The 10,946-nt window shown below is 50.6% G+C and overlaps 2 non-coding genes across 2 annotated transcripts; both read right to left on the bottom strand.

The window, feature by feature from the left end:
* Positions 1–6,127: 6,127 nt before the first annotated feature.
* TRNAQ-CUG (transfer RNA glutamine (anticodon CUG)) lies at positions 6,128–6,199 on the bottom strand. Its single transcript has one exon. It is a non-coding gene; the product is annotated as a tRNA-Gln (tRNA).
* Positions 6,200–9,987: 3,788 nt separating this feature from the next.
* On the bottom strand, positions 9,988–10,069 carry TRNAS-AGA (transfer RNA serine (anticodon AGA)). The gene has a single exon. It is a non-coding gene; the product is annotated as a tRNA-Ser (tRNA).
* Positions 10,070–10,946: the final 877 nt, after the last annotated feature.

Here is a 10,946-nt window from a genome sequence, read left to right as displayed (position 1 = left end):
AACCAAGTTCCCTCAGCATCTTCTTGAATCATCACGTGCTTTGTGACTCTCCGATCGCATCCTGTGCATGTTCCCTCTTCCTCTTTCTGTGTGCACATGAAGATCTCTTCTGTGATTCACACTTCCTGACCATGGTCCATCTGAAAAATGCCACCGGGGCTCATGCAGTCTGAAGTGGGATGTCAGGGGGTTTCTCTCTCCTAGCAGGGGTGTTGGAGAGAACTACCCCAGACCCTGAGCTGGATGTGTGCATGGAATGTCACCTGCTCTGCAATTCACTTTCATGCCAGTTGCCATAAATTTCTTCCAGGTGAAAGGGCTGTGAGAAGGAGAGAAAGTCTGTCCATCACAGCTCTCACTGCAAATCCCACAGGGACCCTTCACTCCTAACCCTGGTATTTACTTCCCATCCACCTCCAGACGTCATCCCATAACCTATGCTGGCATACTCACTGTCATCTCCTGGTGGACCACTCATGAATATGGTAGGCTCAGTTGTGAGATTCCTTGACTGGGACCAGGCTTGAAGCCCCAGCTCAGCTGAAAACACACTGGTTTGGTGGAAACATGGTTAGAGTGGGTCATCTTGAAAGCTCCTTTCCAACACAAGCTCCTTGATTAAAGATGAGGGGAAGGAAAGTTGCCCTTCCCTTGGCACTACAGAGGCCATATCCGCAAGCAGATACGCATGCACATTTTGGGCTATGTGCTTGTGAGCTCCCTTGTACTCCATTGCCTGCTAGGCCAGCGCCATGCATGTGGTTTGCATTTTAATATTAAGGTCACTTCTGTGCTGGTGGGATGTTTCTGGAATGGTGCTAAAATGTGTGGGAATACCCTTAAAGAAAGTGGAACATTGGGAGGAATGAGGTTATGGGCTCTGTATCCCTGGTACACCTGAGAATGGGGCATCATGTCCACTGAAGCACACAGCAAGACGACTCATGTTTGCCTGGAGCTCAGGGCTTTTCCCAACTCTACCACATCATGATGACTCCCAGGTACTCTGGAAGACTGATCTCATGTCCCTTTGTAGTCTGAAATGCATGGAATGGGCCACCCCATCCCTGACCCAGGAAGAAAAGCCGTGAGCATTCGGGTTCCTGCCCTGTGCCTCTCTTCAAAATCAGGTCATGCAGGCCTCTGGTCTCTGGAATGTCTTTGCTAAGCAAAAAGATCAATTTCGGTGTGGGTCTCCTTCAGGAAAGGACACGGGTATCTCTTTGATCACCCTTCTGCCTATGTGATGCTTTGTTTTTTTCCAACAGGTTCTCCACTTCCCAAGCTGAGCCCAGTTCCCTGTTTGGGAGAAGCGTGAGGGCCTGGTTAAGTCATCAAGGGACAAGGCCATGGAGATCCCATGGAGATCACTCAAAAGAAACCTGCCTAACGCTCTGGTCTGTGCATTGTGTTTATGAATCTGCCTTGGTTCCATGAGCTCAGGGGCAAAAATAACAGGCTGTGGAAGAGCCTGATACGTGTATTTAAGCTCCTTGTGGCCCTCACTCCTGCCCACAGGGGACTTCCCTCCAGCCCACAGCGATCCTTCATTGTCACTGAGCTTGGCCAAATCCCCAGAGAAGTGTGTCCATTTTCCCATAAAAGAATGTGCAGTCTTGAACTAAACATCTGCCTGAACTCGATCACTGTCTCCTCTGTGTAGATGATGACCCATTGGAGAAATGTTTCTTAGGGTTATCTTGAGTACTTGCACTGAAAGCACCTGAGAGCTAACTTGAGGTGTCCCTCATAGATGCATTTGACCGTGACTGGTGTTTACGTTCACCATGAAGAGGGCAATGTGACAAAGGCAATCCATATGACACAAACCCATTTCAAACCTTGCTGCACGCAAGATTGAGACCCCAAAACTAATTTGCCTTATGAATTTGGGACACAGACGAATCATTTTGATCTTAGGCAGCATCATACTCACCAGAACCCGATCCTGATAGGGGACTTTAACCACCCAGATATCTGCTGACATAAGCTCAAGACTGGAGGTAGTTTGGGCTGCAGAAATCATGCCCTGCAGAAATCATTCTCCACGTGGAGTGGTAGTGAAAGGGTAAAAAGTAGAATCAGGACCCTAAGCCTCAGGAAGGAAAACATTTGGCTGTTTAGAGCCCTAGTGAGTTGGATCCCTTGGGAAACTGCCCTCAGAGTTACAGGAGTAAATGAGCTGAGAAATATTCAAAGACATTTTTCTCAGGCTGGTAGAACGCTCAATCTCAGCATGCAAGACATCATGCAGGGGACACAGGAGTCAAGACTTTTTAGCCAAACTAAAACACAAAACCAAAATACACAGGAAGTGGAGTTAGGGACACACATCCTGGGGAGATTACAGAGAAATTGCCTGGGAGTGAAAAGAGGGGATCAAGAAAGCCAAATCACAGCCGGAGCTGAACTTGGTGAGGGACGTGAAAAATTACAAAAAGGGTTTGCTCAGGTATGTAGGACAACAAGGGAAGATGAAAGAAGCTGTTCTCCCCTCATGAGTGGAAGAGGACATCTGCCTAAAACTGGCATGGAGAAGGTGGAGGTACACAAAAACTTTTTTGTCACAGTCTTCACCAGCAAGTGCTTTAACTGTGGTGCGTGATTCATAGAATCTGAAGGCAAGGCCTTGGAGAGTGAAGTATCAATCACAATAGGAGAAGATCAGATTCAAGACCATCTAAAGAACCTGAATGTGCACAAGTCAATGGGAATTGATGAAATGCATCCAAGTGTCCTGAAGGAACTGGCCAATGAAGTTGCTAAGCCACTATCCATCACATTTGAAAAACTGTGGCAGATTGGTGAAATTTCCAGTGACTGGAAAAGGGGAAACATAACCCCCATTTTTAAAGGGGAAAAAGGCTGATATGGGGAACTGGAGGCCAGTCAGTCTCATTTCTGCACCCAGCAAGACCATGGCACAGATCCTCCTGGAAACTAGGCTAAGGCACATGGAAAACAAGAGAGGTCATTGGAGACAGCCAACAAGGCTTCCTCAAGGCATTTCATGCCTGACAAACTCAGTGGCCTTCCACAACAGGTTTACAGCATTGGTGGACAACAGAACACCGACTGACATCATCTACTTGTGTGAAGCATTTAATACTATCCTGCAAAAAATCCTTGTGTCTTAAATGGAGAGACATGGGTTTGATAGATGGACCACTCAGTGGATAAGGAACCGGCTGGATGGTCATGCTCAAAGAGTTATGGTCAACGGCTCCATATCTGGGAGGGGGCTATTGATGAGTGGTGTCCCTCAGGGGCTCATATTTGGACCAATATCATTAAACATCTTTGTTGGGGACATGGACAGTGGGGCTGAGTTCACCCTCAGTGAGTCTGCAGATGGCACCAAGCTGAATGATATAGTTGACATTCTTAAGGGAAGAGAAGCCATCCAGAGGGACCTTGACAGGCTAGGAAGGTCAGCCCATGCAAAGCTCATGAAGTTCAACAGGACCAAGTGCAAGCTCCTGTACCTGGGTCAGGACAATCCCAAACATGGATATAGTCTGGGCCATGAGTGGACTGAGAGCAGCTCTGCAGAGAAAGACTTGGTGTTGGTGGATGAAAAACTGAACATGAGCCAGCTATATGGACTTCTAGCCCAGAAAGACAGTCAAACCCCAGGCTGCATCAGACACAGTGTGACCAGCAGGTTGAGGGCTGTACACTGCTCTCATGAAACCCCCACTGGAGTTCTATGTTTAGATCTACAGCCTCCAGCATAAGAAAGACATGGGTCTGCTTGAGTGGGTCCAGAGTGGGGCCACAAAGAGATTTGGTGCTGTAGCACTTCCCCTATGACGACAGAGAGAGAGCTTTGGGGTTGTTTAGGCTTGAGAAGAGGGAGAGGGAGAGGGAGAGGGAGAGGGAGAGGGAGAGGGAGAGGGAGAGGGAGAGGGAGAGGGAGAGGAGAGGAGAGGAGAGGAGAGGAGAGGAGAGGAGAGGAGAGGAGAGGAGAGGAGAGGAGAGGAGAGGTGGAAGGGAAGGGAAGGGAAGGGAAAGGAAGGGAAGGGAAGGGAAGGGAAGGGAAGGGAAGGGAAGGGAAGGGAAGGGAAGGGAAGGGAAGGGAAGGGAAGGGAAGGGAAGGGAAGGGAAGGGAAGGGAAGGGAAGGGAAGGGAAGGGAAGGGAAGGGAAGGGAGAAGTATCAGGAGTGCAGTGATAGGATGAGGGTTAATCGTTTTAAACTAAAAATGTGTAGATTCATATTAGATATTTAAAAAGAAACATATCCTGTGATGGTGATGAGACACTGGAACAGGTCGTCCAGAGAAGCTGTGAGGGCCCCTTCCCTCAAAATATAAAATGCCAGGTTGGATGGGGCTTTGAGGAACCTGATCCTGTGGAAGATGAACCCTATCCATGGCAGAGGCGTTGGAACAGGATGATCTTTAAGGTCCCTTTAAAATGAAAATCATTATATGGTTAATTCTATGATTCTAGTTGTTATGAAGTGGGAGCAAAATATTTCAGATGAAGTGAGGCAAGGACTTAATCACTAGCGAGACCTCAGCAAGCAGCAACTACTATGTGTTTAGATGTTTCATGGGCAAGGAATGTTTGTGGCCCCACGGGGCTCTGGGACACAGCATAAAAGCCTGTGCTGCTCCAGGCTCTACATCCTCCTCTCTTGCCTCCCTTTCCTCAAGGAACGAGGTAAGCCTCTGTGCGCTCCGTCTCTCCCTGTGGGCTGGACTGCTCTCATGGTGGCTACTCTGATGGATCCTTGGGCTGCCTCATCTTGACCCTGCAATAGAACTGTTGAAGGGCTGTCACCTCTTCCCCTTTTGATGGGGCTGGCTGGGGAGAGCTGGGAAGAGGGAGGTTCTTTCAAGCACAAGGGGATGAATGGGGCTCAGCTGTAGGGAGGTCTGCTCAGCAGCATGGTGTCTAGCAAAATGGTCCTGGGCATCCAGCACCACTTCAATGCAGCAGGGATTGTTCTGGAGATGGAGCATGATCAATTTTTCCCCAGGTGTTTTAAACCCACTGTGCTGGATCTTGTACCAAAACTGGTTCAGCATTCCTCTACAGTAAAACTTGAAGGGCATAGTGAGGACCATGGGAGATCCTAGTCCTTAACATATAGCCCTAAGCCGAGATCTCACACTTGTTGAGTCTGTTAGTAAGACCAGTTGCAGGCTCTTCTTGGACATGAAGTTAGAAATGGAGATGAGTAAAGTGTGTCTGCAGAGACAAGTCAGGAAATACGGCTGAATGATGTTAAGGTCCGTGTTCTGTCTCTGCTTTGTGTTTCAGCTTTGCCTCCCTCACCGAGAGATGTCTTGCTTCAGACCCTGTATCCCACCACCTTGTGGTTCCTCTGGCCCAACCCCACTTGCAAGCAGCTGCAGTGAGCCTTGTGTCGCCCGCTGTGGTGACTCGACGGTGGCCATCGAGGCCGCCCCAGTGGTGGTGACCCTGCCGGGCCCCATCCTCACCTCTTTCCCTCAGAACACAGTGGTGGGATCCTCTCTGTCAGCTGCTGTTGGGAGCTCCCTCAGCACTGGGGGGGTTCCCATCTCTTCTGGGGGCTCCCTTGGTCTGGGGGGGTCAGGGCTGTGCCTGCCTCCCCCCCGCTGCCGTCTGAACTGCTGAACCTGGTGCATCATCCCTTCTGGAGAAGGAAGAATGATGGGGACTGCACAGCAGGAGTGTGGCCAGCCCTTGCAGATGGGCTGGGTGTCCTCATGCCACCTGGCAGGAGGGACCTGTGCCCACGGCTCCTGGCTGCACGTCAGGCCTCGCCGTGCCTCCTCTGGCTCTGCTGTGCTCTGAGCTCCTTGAGAAAGGGCTCATTCTCTTCTGCTTTGCTGAATCTCCTGCTGCTGGGGGAGGGTGCTGGAGTTAGGGACTGCTCTTGCTGGGCTGGGATTGCCAGCAGGGAGAGCAGAATGCGGAAAGGCAAGTGCTTTGTGTGGAGTTTCTTCCTGGGAAATGGGCAGTTCTCCCCCTGAACCCTACAGATGTGTTTCTTGGTCTCCGTTCTGTGCCACTTCAGTTGCTCCTTCTCATTAAAGACTTTGTGCAGCATAGCTGGAGAGTCGTGGTGATTCGTCCTCCTCCTCTGTGGAGGTGTGTGCATGCTGAGGAAAGCTCTGAGAGAGCTAAAACTTGAGGTCCCACTGAGATTTGAACTCAGATCGCTGGATTCAGAGTCCAGAGTGCTCACCATTACACCATGGGACCTGCTAAACACCTGTTGTCTTTCTCCTGTGGCCACCCTGGTGCAGCCATGCAGTCCTGGGTGAGCCTGGCACTCTCTCCAGCTCCCTGGCCATCACCAAGTACAAGCTCCCTTCCTCCAGGGCCACCACTCACAGGGCTTTTCAAGGGAGTGCCAGAGCTCTTTGCTGACTCTGGCTGGTAACCCATGAGAATCTTGCTTTCTCCTGATTGGACCTGGTTATGAAGTTTCCAACTTAACCTTTTCAACATTGCACCTCACAGAGTGCATTCTTGGACAGCAATGTGTGATTTGATGCTTTCTGGCTGCCAGTAGGCCTTGGCCAGCCAGAGAGCCACCTTCACACAGAGGAAGCCCTCTTACCTTTGCTTCTCCAGGTTGAACAAACACAGTTCCTTCAGCATCTCCCTCAATCATGACTTGCTCCAGCATGCTATGATAGCACCATATGCGTTCCCTCTACCTAGTAAATATCCCGACTGTGATCCTTCTGAAAAACACCACCAGTGCTTGTGCAGCCTGTGGTGGGATTGTGTGATGAAGTATCTCTCTGGCCAGCAGTGCTGATGATACAGAAAAGTTGGCAAAAAGGATCTTTAACCCTCTTTTGAAAGTGTTAAAAAGCTGGCACTTTTATTACAGCTTGCTAGACACAGGTGATTGTTCCTCTAATCAAGCGTGCACAAGATTCACGCTTCTTGGTATTTATTACGTACTCCTATCGCATATTCATTTGTTTGTACCACTCAGTTAAGGCATAAAACATAAAGTATTTATATAACCCCACCCTTTGCCAGAAGTCCATCTTTGGTATTTGAGAGTCTTCATCAACAGTCTCTAGTGGTTCCGGCTGTCTTCACAGCTGGTGCCCCCCCCGGTGTCGGCTTCTTGATCTGATTCCTTGAACAAACATATTGTCATTTTATGCTGCTACTCAGCAAAAGTCATGTAGCTCTTTCTTCCTTCAGCGGAACATTCCACTTCACCTGCTTGCAAGCCAAAAACAACCTGCTTCGCCTCATCTCCGGCCTCTGTAGAGCTATGGTTTCTCTGCTAGGTTTCTGTTACATTATGCCTAGTCTTGCTACATTAGGCTTCGTCTTGCTACATTATGCCGAGGGCTTTCTAAAAGGTTTTTGTTCCTCTTATCATTGGAGAGAAATGCGCTAGAAGCTACGATGTCCCTGCTGGCCTCTTACTGGTGGGCCTTTAATCCCGCCTGTCCCTCTCCACACTGGTGCTGGCTGCATTTCCCAGTGAGGAACTGCCAGTTCATAGAAACCTTCTGTTTTGAAGCCCTGCTGATCAAAGCCCCGTCCTAATTGGCACCTACAGAATGTACCAGTTTGCCTGAAAGTGGGAATGGTGCATCTCAGAGGCTCTCCAACTTCAGGAGAAGAGGGCAGGGGAACTCTGTCATGACTATGGAGAGGGAAAAGTTGCTCCCATCTCCACAAAAGGGGAAGAAAAACTATGGAGCCCCAAGGGGAGGTGACAAAATAAACTGGAGCGACTTCAGTGGAGCGCAGGCTACTGAGTGTCTGAGCCTCATGGAAACCTGAGTGTGGTACCCAGCTGTGGAGAATCTCCAAGTTCTCTGAGCACCTGCTCCTGTTCTCCAACACTCCCTGGGAATCTCTGAATGGTCCAAAGCAGCTCCCACAGGCCTGGAGGTGCCCAGAGGCCTGGCCATGGGGGAAAACTGTGGGAAAGGCCAAGGGGAGTAGCTCAACTGCCTGAACCTGCAGAGGGAAGCTGGGTTGTTTTGGACCTGGACGAAGAAGGCACCGTGATGTTCCCCTTCTCCACTCACATCTGTGCCAGCTGTGCGTGTTCTATGCAAGTGCCAAATAAAAAAGATTCACGTCATGAGAAACGAAAACTCAAGCATAAAACACCTCCCTCTGCCCTGGCCAAGGCTTACCTTCACTTCTTTACACTAGACTCCTTTAACTGCCTGAGCTGTGTGCATCTTCCCTCTGCTCTTTCCCACTCATTTTGTTCCTTCCTCCTCTCTCAGCCTGGCTTTTTCGGCCCTTTTTGGAATATGTTTACTCCCCTTCAGCCTTCCTGATGGGTACTTTGGGAGAGATGTCAGCTGAGAAGGCAAAGGAGAAGGTGTGAGTGGCAGAGAGAGGGGGCTGTGGGTGTGGGACAGCCCTGGGTGTCCAGAGGGCAGGAGGGCAGCAATGCAGGGAGCACCTGGTGAACGCTGCAAGGGAGAGGCAGTGTCTGTTGGGGCTGGAGCGAGGCCAAAAGCAAGTAGCAGAGGGTGGTTTTGATCCATCGACCTCTGGGTTATGGGCCCAGCACGCTCCCCCTGCGCCAGTCTGCTCCCCCCAGCAGCCCTGCCTGATGCTGCCTGGACCTGCCAGCACCAACGCTGCTGCTCAGGCCTCCTGCCCTCCTCTTCCCTGCACCATCACCAGGCTGCATCAAGCTCTCCCTGCAAACCTCAGTGCCCCTGCACTCGGGCTGGCAAGCGCAAGGTCTAGTGTTGTCCTTCTCCCCACATATCCTTCCCATAACCCCTCTTGCAGACTTGCTCTTTACCACCCAGCCTGGCTCTGCAGGAAACCTAGAAGTGAGTGTCAGCCCTGTTGCTCTGCAGGATGGAGAGGAGCTGTTCTGCAGAGAGCTCGTGAGTGCTGCAATCTGCTTGGGAAACCAGCTCCCAGGGTCTCTCTGACTGTGCTCAGGTACAAGGGCCTTGCCCAGCCCATGCTGTGCAGCACTCCTGGCTTGTCCTCCCTCCTGGTGCAGCCCTGCCCTTTCTGCTCTGTGACACTGGAGGGCTGCCCCGTTGACTCTTCAGCCCTGCAGCCAGTCAGAGCAACCCCTCCTCTCTGTGCCTGACTTAACCAAAATTGCTTGTGGTAGAGGTGGCTCCTAGTTCCCCCAACACAGGTTCAATCCAGCACTGTTGGATTGTGTCTAGTCTTATATGTTGGCAGGTGTCCCAGAAATGTTCTGTGCAGGCTGAGCTGGTAGAGCCTGCTGGTGAAGATGAGGGATGAGGTGGCCGTGCTTACGCTTGCATGTTTGTGCATGTCTGCTGGATCTCTGTCTCATCCACATACCGGAGTACGCAGAGCCAGGCAGAGGAGAGAGAGCAAAGACACGAGAGAGAGGGCTGGGTGTGCAGATGTGAGCATGCATAACCAGTCAGAGAGATCTGATTATGCACCAAGGCCATGTTTATCAGCCTAGCTTTTTAAGGCCAATCTCCTAGTCTTTTTATCATCAGTGTTGCGTGTTCTCAGCAGGCAAGAGCCAGTTTAGGTTGGATCTTGAGGTCATATCAAGTCTTAGGATAAAAGTTCATGGTTTCACATAGCATTTGTTCTTCTTAGCAAACTGTGTTGCACTTAGCACCTTAGCATTAGCATCCCCCACTCCCAGTGGCTTGGCTGTGGGGCACAAACCATGGACTAGAAATGGAATTTTTTTTCTCTGGGCTTTCTCCACATCAGCCCCTTAGGGTTTACTTTTTTCTTAGGATGCTTCACCACTCAGGCAGGCTGTCATCACTACGAACAAGGGCCATGTGTGCACAGAAGGACCTCCTTCATGGCTCCTGCTCAGCACTGGCCCTTTCCCTTTCCCCAGCTTGCCTAGCTTGGCAATGGGAGTAGATTTCCCCTTCATCCCAGAGGTTCTGTGGGGAAGGAGGACAGGTGCTGTAGGCAAGGGGTTATGACTGTCTCCCTGGGCAGCAGGTCCAGTGTGGAGCTGAGTCCCACAGGTGCAGAATGGTCAGTTGCTGGCAGCCCAAAAGGGAACTGCAGCCCGTAGTTGGCAGGATTCAAACCTGCGCGGGGAAACCCCAATGGATTTCTAGTCCATCGCCTTCACCACTCGGCCACAACTACCTGCTCCAGCCCTCTCTGTCCTGCTCCTCACATGCCCCGTGCAATGACACCCGGCTCCCTGGGGGCTTCAGGGCCAGGCTTCACTTCTAGCCTTGCATTTGGGACCTTCACTGAACAGGACAGGTGGCAGGCTTCCACAGGCCTCGACAGCTGTCACCACAGGGCCTAGGGCTGCACATCCCAGCACCTTCTCCTCACACAGGCTCCTGGCATATCCTGCCATGGAAGGACGGTTTCACCCCCCAGATGGTGTTTGGTCTGCTTGCAGGGAAGAAGGGAAGGCAGCTGCGTTGCCTTTTCTAGTGCTGTCAGTGTATGTGGGTTTGTGTTAGCACGGTATTTACAGATGCCTACTCTGGCATCTTCAATGCTACAAGAAGGTGACCTGCAGTCACACTGCTTCTTTCTGGATCTGAAAAACAGTTATTTTCTCTTTTACACTCCATAGTCATCCCCTGGACTATATTCCAAAACACTAATGAAACAGAGAATTACCACGACTAGCTTTCATACAAAGTTTGTGAACATTGGTTGAGGGGATGGAAAAGTTAGGTCAAATATCTGTATGTTACTGTCAATCTCTATGTAACTATTCATCCACAATGAAAAATTCGGGAGCTAGTCCCGCAGAGCAGTGATCACCAGGTTACAGACTGAAGCTCAATGTCTGAGGGTTTTCCGGGGACTCTGGTTCAAGGATCTCTTACCACAATAGTGGTAAGATGAAGAGAGAAGCCAGCATTCCTCCTGTCAGAGCAGATGGCTACGTGAGGGAGAAGGAGAAGAAACACCACGAGTCTCCAGCTATGCTGCACAAAGTCTTTAATGAGAAGGAGCAAAAGCAGTGGCACAGAACAGAGACCAAGAAACACGTCTG

Source organism: Patagioenas fasciata, chromosome 12 (assembly GCF_037038585.1).
Source record: "Patagioenas fasciata isolate bPatFas1 chromosome 12, bPatFas1.hap1, whole genome shotgun sequence".
Taxonomy (NCBI): domain Eukaryota; kingdom Metazoa; phylum Chordata; class Aves; order Columbiformes; family Columbidae; genus Patagioenas; species Patagioenas fasciata.
Note: the sequence above shows the minus strand (reverse complement) of the source record. Positions and strands in the feature narration are given on the sequence as shown.